This window comes from Culex pipiens, chromosome 2 (genome assembly GCF_016801865.2).
Source record: "Culex pipiens pallens isolate TS chromosome 2, TS_CPP_V2, whole genome shotgun sequence".
NCBI classification, from domain to species: domain Eukaryota; kingdom Metazoa; phylum Arthropoda; class Insecta; order Diptera; family Culicidae; genus Culex; species Culex pipiens.
The window spans coordinates 38,279,813-38,293,219 of NC_068938.1; the positions used below are offsets into that span (position 1 = coordinate 38,279,813).

The following is a 13,407-nucleotide window of genomic DNA, read 5'->3' on the forward strand; positions in this document are numbered from 1 at the left end:
TCACACTTCAAAAATTCTCAATAAATAAATCAATTCCGTTAGGGAATATAACAAAATTAAAAAAAAAACTCTCAAAAGTAAATTTTATCGGATTAATTTTAGCTTGAAACCCCATTTTATGGTGAAATAAATGACCCCGATGAAATTGGTCAAAATTATTTCATAGTTCTAGCCAATTTTAGCAAAGTCCCTTAGGGGGTATATCAAATAATTAAAAAACACAACTTTCAAAATTTCAACTTTTTAGAATAATTTTAGCTTAAGGACCCCATTTCATGGCCAAAATAATGACCCTGACGAAATTGGTCAAAATTATCCCATAGTTCTAACCATTTTAAACAAAGTCCCTTAGGGGGTATATCAAATAATTAAAAAAATCAACTTTCAAAATTTCAACTTTTTAGAACAATTTTAGCTTAAGGACCCCATTTCATGGCCAAAATAATGACCTTGACGAAATTGGTCAAAATTATCCCATAGTTCTAGCCAATTTTAGCAAAGTCCTTTAGGGGGTATATCAAATAATTAAAAAACACAACTTTCAAAATATCAACTTTTTAGAATAATTTTAGCTTAAGGACCCCATTTCATGGCCAAAATAATGACCCTGACGAAATTGGTCAAAATTATCCCATAGTTCTAACCATGTTAAACAAAGTCCCTCAGGGGGTATATCAAATAATTAAAAAAATCAACTTCCAAAATTTCAACTTTTTAGAACAATTTTAGCTTAAGGACCCTATTTCATGGCCAAAATAATGACCCCGACGAAATTAGAAAAAATTATCCCAAAGATCTAAACATATTTAACAAAAGAAAAAATAATAACAGATTGTGTTATGGACACTTCGAAACTTTTCCATTTGTGCGATTTATGGTAATTTTATTTCTTAGTCAATATACCGAACATATAACAAATTTTGTTATTAGGAGAGTTTTTGAAATGTATAACATTTCCTCTTATTAGCGTGTTATTAAAAATTTTCAATATAATATCACTTCAATACCAAATTTTGTTATTTTATCAGAAACTGTTATTATTTTTTCTTCTTGAAGTTGAACTTCAGGATAAAATAATAACAATTTTTGATATTTTAACAGGATTTGTTATTGAAATATTATTAATTTAGTTATTACCGTCTGCCCGGGACAGCTGCCAAATTTGTATGGTAAATTATATGGACAAACTAATGATGCAAAATGGCTTCTTTGGGCATACCAAAGGCACCAAAAAAGTTTCAGCCGGATTAAAAAATACAAAAAAAATCGAATGACCGAAATCCTAGAGAACTGCTCTACTTTGTTAATCGGCTGCTTACAGAGATACAGCCTCTTAATGTTGAAATTTTGTGAAAAGTGAGTTAATCTCATTGTTTTCTAACTAGACTTCATTTTTCAACTGACATTAGCTTGGAAACTATTCGTTCAATTTTAATATTAAAAAAAACGCTGTTGGAAAAAAAAACTCATTTGAAAATTATTTCTTTTTTAAATTAAACTTGACAAATGTTTTAATATGTTTTAAAATGTTTGGAATGATTAAAAAAACCCATCAATGAAAAAAGCAGATATTTTTCCAAAGTTTAAATTTCAAAAGCAGTAGCGGCCTACTTTTCTCTGCCTAAAATATACCGAAGGTACTACTTTTCTGCACTTGTATCGAAAAGAAATACTTTTCAATTATTTTGATAAGAACGGTGAATTTAATAGACACATCGATATTTGATTTAAAATTGTCGTTAGTAATTCGATGCAAAACATGATTTATCCATTTTGGTGAACTTCGCTGGATAAATTTACGATTTGTGTTGAACAATCTTCATTTTGGAACTTGTTCTATAAACTACTTTTGCATGCATGCATTTCCTTGCGGAAAAAAAATAACATTTTTCGAAAATTTCTTTTTGTCAATTTCTTGCTCCTTTACCAGGTTTTGCACCATCCTAGTTTCAAGCACAAAATATGCTTTTTTCGTGATTTGGAAAAATAACTATAAGTAAATCGTAAATTTATGGAAAAAAGAAATGCCGATGTGATATAAAATTACTCCATTGTGAACTTTTTCAATCTTTGGAATGCAAACATTTTCTGAATTTTTAAATCTTTTCATTTGTTAGAGATGGGATGAATGTAAAATTATGTCAAAGTCAGTAAATTTTACTTCACTTTTGACATTGAAAATCACTCAAACAGCTAAATTATCGGCAAATTGGATGCTAGAAAAGGAAACTATTGAAACTCGTCACGAATGTCAAAATCAGGCATTTAAAACAGTGCGAAATAACCTGTCAAAGAAGCAGGGTTTTAATAGGGCCCATTTGTTGTGGTTAAAAACTCATTACACAATTTTTTTTTCGGGAAATACGCTTAACTGCTGCCGTTGTATTGGTTCGTATTAATTGTATCGGTTCGTCAAAATCAAATCAGAAAAGCATACACCACAGAAGGCAATTACACGAAATTTACCGCTCTTGAAAAAATAGTTTCAACATAATTTATTTCACTTGTTTTCATTATTCAAATGTTATAAATTTGATGATGATGGTTCTGCTAAATCTTTTATCCTCAGCAAAATGATTCACGTTGCCAAAACTTGCACTCTAGTCATCATCTTGAACCCATAAAAAATAATCTTCAGATGATTTTTGAAAGCATTCAGAAAACGTTGCAAAATTATTCATGATGCGTTGGCGCACGCTCAGTTCCCACCGCATGACCTGTGGTGCTAAGCAAGATTCGAGCCTAGAAACAAAAATAAACAGTTTAGCAGCCGAGTGAGAGGCGAAAAGATGACTTATAAATTCACAACATTTTACGACCCCGCTCGCCGCGCTGGCTTTGGTGACCAAGTGACCGCAACCTGTGAGGTGTGCGTTACGAAATTCAGTGCGTTTTTTCAGTGCTTTTCTTTTTATGACACAACCAGAACAAACTGATTTGTTTTTAAAGACTTGTCCAAACCGGTGGGGGGACCTACAGCAGAATCACGATTCATAAAAATTGGCAAAAGGTTCACGTTTTTTTTTTGCTCTCGAGACGTATCGCAGACGCATCAATTTGTAGTCACGAATTAATTAGATGTTTGACTCGATGTCTGCCGAAAAACAAACAGCAACAATTGAAAGTTCGTGTGGAGTCCGTGGATGGATCTTGGTTTCACTTTCGAGAAGTGGTACAAATCTATAATAGCTCTGTGGAAACATTTGGGCTAGATCTTCGATCCGGACCCAGCAGGTTGCTATTATTACACATATGAAATGAGTGACTTGGAGTACGTGAAAAATCGAAATGTGAGCCAAGATCAAATCACTCGCGATCGGGACTAGACCAGATTGGTCACGATTTTTGCGTTTCATGGCTCAGTTGTTCCAATTTCTTCATAGCTGATCCAACAGGTCTTTGGGTACTTTGGACAGTCGAGATGCCTGCAGCAATTGTGCAATAGTCCAAATCACTTTACACGGAACAATGTTTCAAAAATATAACTCTGACTGTGGTTGCGCCTGAGTCATTGCAAAATGTTAATCCAAAGTTCATCCTCGCGTGAAATCAACACTGACCCGACCGCAATTAGCCGCAATTTTAATGGAGAGGGATAGCCCACCGGAAAGCCACAAATATCCCACCTACCCCCGGAGTAGATCACATTTCGCAACCAAATTTGAGGCCATTTCCCAAAATCAGCCTAATGCGAGTTCAAATATGCAAACCAGCCACCACCACCAGTGGTGACTCGTGTTTTTGATTCCGAATGCTTTCCATTCATATCCGAACAAACCGGAATATATGATTAACGATGCCACTATCTCCTGTGTGTGCGGAAAATGGGTTCCCCAACGTGGTATTATGCATTTATGCAACGTTCCTCCCCCTCGTTGTCCTTCACCCGAGCAGAGTCCACGAAATTGCAAATTTTAGCACTTCTCTGGCACAACAATAATTCATAGGTGCCCAAAAATTGCATTCTGGCTCGAGGAGCGATGCGGCTGGCCGTGTGCCAAAAGGTTCGACGATGATTTTAATTATTCCCACGTCTCGGTTGGGGCATTCTCGGTGCTTGATTCCGATCCTGGGAAGCTCATCAGGGGTGAGCGATTTTATTTTTCCGTTGAAATCAGGGCTGTGTGAAAGTTGTCCGAGCTATCCCCTTAAAAATTGTGATTTTCACATGACTGTGTTGCATTTTTTATTAATTAAAAAAAAATCGTTCCTCCACTCTGATCTTCATGTACAAAGCTTAACGAATCCTCCGGAGGGAATACCAGTTGCACTATTTAATTCGATTTTTTTTATCGATGTCCCCTCCTCCTCCCGTGTCAACGAAGAACAAATTTCCATATTTAATTTCTTGTCCCAGGTTATGGCGGGAGACGATAACCGGCGACATCTTCCCTTTGGTGGTGTGTATATCGAGTGGGATCTGCTGGGGGTTCGATGATGAGGTCGAGCCGCTGGTGTTTACTCGGGATGGGTTTTAAAATTAATTAAAATTAATGTATTCATTGTTTTATGTCGTCGCCGGGTAGTGGTATTTATGAGGGTGGTGGTTTTATTTCCGCTGCAATCAGCAATATTTCATCACCGTCGTGCTAACTTGTCGTACGTGCATTTTGGGCCAAATTTAGTAAAGAACGCCCTTTTGTGCAGCTAACAATGCCTCATCTTTTGACCTTCAAAAAAGCAAAGTAATCCACTTTAACGACCCCCGGGTCTTTTGTGGTCTCTGTTGCAAGTTTCTGCTCATTTCTAGGCGTGCGAAGGTTATGTGTGTCACCCAAAACCTCTTTTACGCAAATGGACCGACGTTTTACTTCCCAATCCGATAGAAGGCGTGGTCAGGCAAATCTCGTCTCGAAAAATGCCACCGGGTCCGTCTGGGATTGAACCCAGGCCATACTGGGGTTTGGAGGCTACCACGCTAACCACTAAACCACCGGACCCGGCACTTTTGACCTTCACAGATCCCCAAAATTCGATTTCAATCCTGAGATATTCCATAACAACCAAAAGAAAAAAACACCGTGCATTGTTGTCGCTCTTCATATGAAAGAAGTTTCAATCTTGTCGTGCTATCTTGTCACTCCCTGAAAATTTAGGTAAGTGCGACAATTGGCCAAAGGGATTTCAGGTCAGGATGCGTTTGACGCACGTGCAAGTGAGACTACCGTAAACATTTGTAATTATAACTCGGGACTCAGGCAACCAAATACAACCAAACTTCGGGGCAATGCCCAGAATGGTCAACCAAAAAAAACGTGTTTGTTATTGTTTATATTGCGTGCTCTCGTTTTTGTTTATTAAAGGTCAAACATTAAAACGCGTTTTTCTCGGAACGTCGAAATGGCGGGTGCGACAAGATAGCACGACGACGTCGAACTGGAATCACGAGACAAAGGACTCTAAGAATATAATCCACATTGATCAACAGAAAAACTTGTCTACTTTTCTCTCAAAATTGCTGCATTATTGGACCGATTGTTGACACAATTTAATTCAAAAATAATCTTGCTTCGATGTATATAGGTGATTGTCAGCTGGAAATCAACTTATTCTATTCAAATCCCAATTGAGTGGGATCGATTAAACTGCCAAAAGAAGCCAGAATAACCTGGTACTTTTAGAAACTTTCCTAAAGTTTCGGTTTTACCTTCCTCACTGAGGAAAGGCTTTAAAATCACTCGAAAATTGAACTTCTTAAATACACCTCCTAGATATAGCTTCACCAATACATATCGAATCAGAAACATTTTCTGAGCAAATGACTGTGTGTGTGGTTGGATGTTGAACAACATAATTGCACTAGATTATCTCGGCAATGGCTGAACCGATTTTGACCGATTTTAGCGTGACATACTTTATGGATAACGCCTGTCCTGCTTTTGAATCTTCGCATGGCAATATCTCAGCAACTAAGGGTAGTATCAACAAAGTTTAAAAATCAATATATAGAAATTTTTCTCAGCCTTTCAATTTTTTTTTCCAAACTCATGTGGACTAATTTTTTTTTTCAAAAAAGTTACCTAAAAATGGCTATAACTTGAAAACGGTGCACTTTATGAAAATTTCACTTGAGTACTTTTTGATTGCAAATTCGATTTTACATCGAAAAATGAAGTTAATTTTTTTTTAGCGTTCGATATTTCGTTTTTTTTTAAATCAGTATTGATTCAAGAATTCATAACTCGGTCAAAGATTTTTAGCACAATCTGGAAATTTCGTAAAATTTGGCAGTTCTAAAACATATCAGAAAATAATAAAAAAATTGAAAATAGTGATTTTTTGCAAATCAAGTTTTAGTGACAATAAGTGAAATTAAAAATCACCAAAAAAAATTTTACCGTGTATAATTTTTGTTTCAGTGTAGACCTTATCCATACCTGCAACTTTGCCGAAGACACCAAAAAATTCCTTCAAACGATACAGATTTTTGAATTTTCATATATCATTTTTGTATGGACAGCTACCAAATTTGTATGGAAAATTATATGGACAAACTAATGATGCAAAATGGCTTCTTTGGGCATATCGAAGGCACCAATAAAGTTTCAGCCGGATAAAAAAATAAATAAAATATAGCAAAATAAGACCGATTTCGTAGAGAATTGCTCAATAATCCTATTTACAATGTTAAAAAATAAAACATTAGTAAAATGTTGTGATTTTTCAAAAACTAACATTTGAAAAAGTCAAATATTCAATTATTCACCCTTTTGAAAAATTAAAGTTGATTTCATAATATTAAAAACATATTTTTCTTAAAAATCATAAAATTATTTTAATGTTTCACTCTTTACCATTAAAATAGGACCACTAGTTTCTGAAATATTGGTACTAGAAAATAAAAGGCTATTATGATTTTACTTTAAAACCCTCAATTATTTGTATCTTTTTATTTTATCCGCTATCTCTTAGGCTATTATTTTAAATTTTTTGAACTTTTCGATCAAATTATTTCATTTTTATTTTCAAAAATGAACAATAATGGATACTTTTTAAAAAATCGAAAAACTTGAATTTTTCAGTTGAAAATAATTTTAAATGGCTATATCTTGAAAACGGTGCACTATATAAAAAAAATGTCAAGTACTTTTCGATTGCAAAGTTGACTTTACATGGAATACTGAAGTAAATAAAAATAGTTTGACTATAAATTCTATTATTTACAATTAAAAAAATATAACTCGGCAATACTTTTTTTTTTGTTTTTGCTTCTCTATTGTTCAAAAATAGCGCCCCCTAAAGTATACAAAAAAATGTCAAAATTCAAAAAGACGGATACTGAAAATTGAAATTTTTTAGAGAAAAGTTGAATAAAAAATTGTCATTTTTGTTTCCGTGTACATATTTTGTTCTGAATAGTCGTCATCAATACTTACAACTTTTCCGATGACACTGAATAAATTAGGTAAATAAATCCTTCAAAAGTCACAGATTTTCGAATGTTTACGTACCATTTTTGTGGCAAAGTGGCTTCTTTGGTCACAAGGAAGGCCCTTACAAAGTTTGCAGACAATAAAAAATGGTCGAAACCAACCGTTTTTGAGATAATTGCTCAAATTAATTCAACGAGAAAGAATTTTCTCAAGATTTATATTTTTGATGTTCTTAGATTTTTCATAACAATATAAATTTTGGTTGCCACCAAAATATTTTTTTTGGCTTGAATCGAAAAAATCAATTCTCCTGAAAATAACATCAATTTTAAGATATTTTTGTCATTTGTTTCAGTAGCACTTGAAACTTGTTATTTGCCAAATAATTGAAAAAAAAATCATGCTAAAAATATTCCTATTCATCAATGTTTCCATAATTAAAGTTAAATAAAATATGTTCAAAACAACTTCTTTAAATTCTCTGAACACTTCTCTACATAATTTCTTCTTGAGGTTAATTTCTTCAGTTATATAAAATTTGTGAAATGATGATGGTACAGAAATCATTCAATTGAAATTTCTGAAAAATTCTGAACAAAAAAATAAAAATAAAATAAAAATGTCTTCGGCAAAGTTGTAGGTTGTAGGACTTTTCGGAAAAAATAGGTACACGGAAAACAAATCTAATTTTTTTTATATAAATATTGCCAGCTATTTCACATCGGCATTGTAGATATTTTCATTCAATGGAAACGCTTAGCAAAACATAACAGTACTCATTTGATGCAAATAGTAAATACACAATAATCAAAATAAATTGAATTTATTAAGCATAATACTCAACGACTTATCTGATGCAAGTCAAATGTATTCAAAACGCAAGCAAATGCTGTAACATTCCTCAAACACCACCGAAAATTCCACAACGACCCGATTGAATAATTTATTTCCCAGTCCCAGCAAACCACTTTTGCTGCCGTCCACCATTGAATGGACGTTAATCATTTTGTCACTTTTCCGGGCGCGCAGCGCTGATTTACGCAAACAAAACGTTACGCAAAACCGTCCCAACCGAAAAAGCATGGACGCAAGAGCTGGGCATAAGAAAAGCCACCCAAAAGCAATGTAAATGAGGGAGAGAAAAGCAGTCGTAAACGCAGAAGTTTGCATTTCTAACCACCTCACCTCACCTCAGCGTCCGCCGGAACAACCTTACCGCAAAACTTGGCGGCACGTAACTCGGACCAGCTCGGAATCGCTCTAAACCCGCGCGCGTTGATTAGTTTTTAAAATTCTTCAAAACTGTCCGAGTTTTCTTTGATTGAGTGCTTCCTTGCTCAGTTTTTTGATTATAACAATTGGAAAATTCTCGGCCCGAGTTCACAATGGGACTGTGAAGAAGGAAAACTTTGTCAGTGTTATTCCCGGCAAGAAAAGGGAAACCCGGTTGTTGTTCAAGGGGGGTGGCGAAACAAATCTTGCAGTCGTGCTGAGATTGCTGGTGACGTGTTGACAAATCCTGCAACTCAACACTTTGTTATAAATTACCGGAGAAATTTTCCATAAATTCTGAAGGAAGAAAAAAACATTTGGTTTTCTGGAGGGAAACTACCAGGGGACGTGCCAGGTCGATGTCCGTGAAGCGGAACTGAAGCTGAGCCAAAGTGCTTACTAACTGAATTCAGTTCCGGAGAAGTTCTCCATTGAAAGAAGTCGCTGCAAAGCTGGAGAAACTTGCTTACGATATCTGGTTCGATTTAACCGAACAGCTAGGAAATGGTCTTGTTTTTCGAACTTATTTCACTCTGTTTGACATTTCAACGAAACGTCCTAATAATGTTTAAATTTTATTCATTTCAGGTTCTGTGGATCGTGTGGACTGTGGCTCGCAACCAGCCACGTGCAATGGATTTGAGCCGTCACGTGTCTGCTGCAGGAAATGAGTAAAAATACGCAAGCTGAAGGTAAGTTATGACAATAAGGAACCTTGTTTTAAACAGTAAATTAAAAAAAAAGAAATAAAAAACTTGCTCAAAAACATTTATTCCAACAATCTCATTGCACAACCCAAAGTTCTTTCGTGCCACCTCTCAATGTCCACCGTTCGAATTCCAAGAAAAACGGCGCACTCGAAAAACTTTCCAGTTCGCTTGGCCCCAGTCCCGTGGCACCGTCGTCGCCATCGCCAAAACCCAGCCAGCCGTATCGCTTGCGCAAGATTTAAATCTCTAATTAAATTATACAAAATGCACTTGTTCGACCAAAAATAGAAAACAAATGCCGGCCACGACTCCGTCGAAAGACACTTCTTCATGCCTTCTCCGTACGGCGGCTATTTTAATCCACTAGCCTGGTGAACGATTCCTCTTTATTCAGAACGAGCTTTTCGTGTTCACCCTCGTCACTGGATCCCCCAACCACCCCTCGTGACACGTGGTACGGGCGAGGGAGACCGATTACTTAAGGCCTCTGTGTTCGCCGTTGAGGGAAAATGGAATGAAAATTTACATAATTTTATCTTGACTCAAAACTCGATCAAGAGGGCCGCTGCAGCAAGTCGGAAATAGAAGCTGGAAGCTTTCCGTGATGCAACCGGCAGAAGTTCTGGTGAAAATAGCTAGGGTGGTTCTAGTACAACTATTTTTTCATGTTTCTTTTCGGATCTCATTTTGAGTACAATTTTGTGTAATCGACTTGCGTTTTTGGAAATTAAATTAGATCTCTTTTTTTTTGGTTTTTCGTTGAAACTTATTTTTATTTCTTCCTTAATAATATGACAACCAATTCTTTGAAAAAATACAGTTAGTAACATTTTATCTCAAAACTCGATCAAATGTGCTTCGGTCAGAAATAGGAAATTAATTTTATCCTTTTCAATGAGCTTTGGTATGCTTGAAAGTTGCGACTGAAAATTATAAATAGAAATGCTGATCCCAGGCTTTCATTAGGGCCTAGAAAAGAAAGGCAAACAAGTGTTTTCTAAATAATTGTGACAATCTAAGCTAGGTATTATGATTTTTTTCATTTTTTTTAATTGTCTCACTCCAATCCCAATACACCAATATATATTTTAGATAGAAAGAAAAAAGTGTAACTAAATACAAATAACAAATAACAAATCATAGATGTTTCAATGAGTTTTTCAAAGGTCTGTTTAATTCTGTATCGATTAAAAATCAAGTTTCGGTAAATTTACCCTAATTTTCTAAGAAAAAATATAAAATAAAGAGCACAAAGATTTGATAAACATAGTTATCTAGAAAAAAAATTGATAAAAACATATTTGTCCGATGTGCATTTAGAAGCCTACAAAAAACGCGTTTTTATTTACCATATTTAACAATAAACGCATCCTTGTCTTTCAATAAACCACTTTTATCTGCTTTTTGGGTGTTTTTGTATGCCTGACTCAAGGCGGTTTCAAAAACATCCAGGAAGCAAGATTTAAAAATTTGGTTTATTTAAAAAGAGAAAAAAAAACTCCAGAGTTGATCTTTCGAAAATCCAAGTTCTAAATTCACTAAACAAAGGTCGATTCATTTTTGGATTTCTTGAAACTTTATAAAAAATAATATTTCATCCAAACAACTCAAAAATGATCAAATTTCACATGGGACTATTGAACATTTATGGGCAATTTAGGTCAATTCTGGCGTGGCTTTCTTAAAACTTTGTAATAACAAATATACAATTTACTTAAAAATTACAAAAAATCACAAGAGGCAACTATGAATTAATGAGCAATTTTTGCCTATTTAAGCGTGGCTTTCTCGAAACATTAAAATGAAAAAAAAAATCATCCGGATAACTCAAAAATAATGAAATGTTACATGAGACAAATTTGCATTTATGAGCAATTTCGACGAATTTTAGCGTGACACCATTACTTAAATCAAATGTTGAATTTTCCAGCTATGCCAACTGATTTCAAAATGGAATTTTTTGTTTATACAAAAAGTTTTTGTTAATTTTTTCTTCTAGAAGAAGCTTCGTAATTCATTTATTTTTTAATACACCTTTTTGATAGAATGAAAACAAAATGTGTTTTTATTTGAAAATGTTCATGCTTTGATTTTGAGTTCAAATTGAATCACTCACCTTTGTTTTTAAATGTGTTTCTTGTTCATTATTTGTAATTTATTCATTTTCCTTATTATCATCTGCAGTGTGACTACTCAATTTCAATTTTCCAATTCCTGACTTTTCCGACTTTTCTAGTACCTCAAATTATAAACAAACTGTTTAAAAAATTTAGTAATAAATTAAATAATTAAAATAAATTAACTCCAAAAATTTACTAATGACAAATTGAGTCAATATATAAAATTAACAATAAACAATAAATAACTGAGAGCTTAACAATACAAATAATTTCAGTGTACATTAAAACAAATGCCAGACAAAGTTTTTGCTACACGGTTTTAACTGGTAATCAAAACATGATTACAGTCATATTATTCTTTCAAAGAATTTCAAAATATCTACGAATTCATTTAAAACAAGTTTAAACCAAGTCCCCTTTTATTTTTTGTATATTTTGACTTTTTTTTTATTTATTGCGTTGTCAGTATTTAAATGTTTTGTATTTTTTTGTTTCAAAGAAATATTTGGTTTAATGTAACAGACTTAATTTTTTTTTTCAAAATTTGAAGATACAATCCGTTAAACATAGTCCCTCATTTTTTATTTTTTTTTGCAATTTCATATATTTTTTAAATATTAATACATTGATTTTTTTTGTGTTCAGAACGAAAAACGTCGAGATTTTATTTGATATACTAAAATTTTTTTTTAATTTTAAATGAAAATCAAGCTTTATCTATGGTAGCCCGTGGGAGTCGCTCAACCTGCATTCCTGTCACACATGAGGTCTGCACAGCTGATTCCACGTAGATTTTTCCCGCCAGTAATGACAGGAAACGCTGACAAACGGAATATGTGCCAAAATCATAAGTGGTTTTTAACATATGAAGGGAAATCATCGTGAACTGGAACTGCCGGTCGTTAGCCCGGGTAAAGTGAAAACGTTGAGATGATTGTTGTCCTCTGCTCTCATCTCGCAAAAAGCCATACAGAGAACCACGTCCCATTCAACCGGCTCCGTGGTTTAATGGTTACGGCTTCTGTCTCCCAAGCAGAAGGTTCAGGGATCAAATCCCGGTCGGTACCTTTGAAATTTGGAATCAGGAATTTGAATATGAATAAAAACTAAAATGAATCAGGTGGGATTCGAACTCACACCTTTGGATTGGTGGTGGTCTGGGACGCTAAGCAGTCGGCAATCAGAAGGTTTACACTCTAGCAGTGAATTGATCCGTAGTGTTGAAACATGTTATCTCTTCTTCTCATATTATTAAATACGCGCTGATCCCTGATTTGCCTGAGGGGATTGGAAGTCTAAATATAGATCGAGTTTCCTTCAGATGCTTGCTTTTATGTTTAGGCGGGGCCGAACAATGCCCAGCGACCTCGGAATTGGACCGCAAGGAGCTCTGTCATTCTGAAATGGGTCGTTGGAAGCAGCGCGAGGGCTATCACCACCTAATACCCGGGACTGAGATAAGCTGTATCAGTTTTCGGGATGTACACAGTCTGATACAAATTATACTTTCCCATAATTTCGCTACCGGTTAGCGGGTATTGGATTGGACCACACACACACACACACACAAATCAAGCTTTATCTATGGTAATTTACCCTAGAATTCAACCACAATCGCAATATTTTTGAAGAATTCAAACACTTAGAATTTTTAAATTAATCTATGTTCAACATTTAAAAATATTAACCTTTAAAAACATGATGAAATTTAGTTTTTTTTCGAATATTTCAGCGATGTCATTATTGTTGAAATTAAGCTCTTATTTTTTTATTGGTTTTTCATTAGCTGTTGTAGTTTAACTTTTGTTTGATAAACCTAGCCAAAAAAATATAAATATCATTTGATTCTTATATTTTTATGGAAATCTTTTTCAAGTACATGCCATCGTAACCATTCAATATTTGTTAGGATTTTCAAATAACTTAAATTCA

The 13,407-nt window shown here is 34.3% G+C and overlaps 2 protein-coding genes across 7 annotated transcripts in view; one reads left to right on the plus strand and one right to left on the minus strand.

Annotated features, from left to right (window-relative positions):
* LOC120412843 (rab3 GTPase-activating protein catalytic subunit) overlaps positions 1–13,407 on the minus strand; it is a 285,929-nt gene that overhangs the window by 128,153 nt on the left and 144,369 nt on the right. The gene's annotated exons all lie outside the window — the stretch shown is intronic.
* LOC120425333 (leucine-rich repeat and fibronectin type-III domain-containing protein 3) overlaps positions 1–13,407 on the plus strand; it is a 253,153-nt gene that overhangs the window by 98,403 nt on the left and 141,343 nt on the right. For 3 of the 6 annotated variants that reach the window (XM_039589808.2, XM_039589812.2, XM_039589814.2), the window contains exons 1-2: positions 8,376–9,152; positions 9,234–9,337. The gene's annotated coding sequence lies outside the window, so the exon portion shown is untranslated. Of the gene's footprint in view, positions 1–8,293; positions 9,153–9,233; positions 9,338–13,407 lie in introns of those variants that run through there. The other 3 variants (XM_039589815.2, XM_039589811.2, XM_052707650.1) reach the window with 3 other exon arrangements.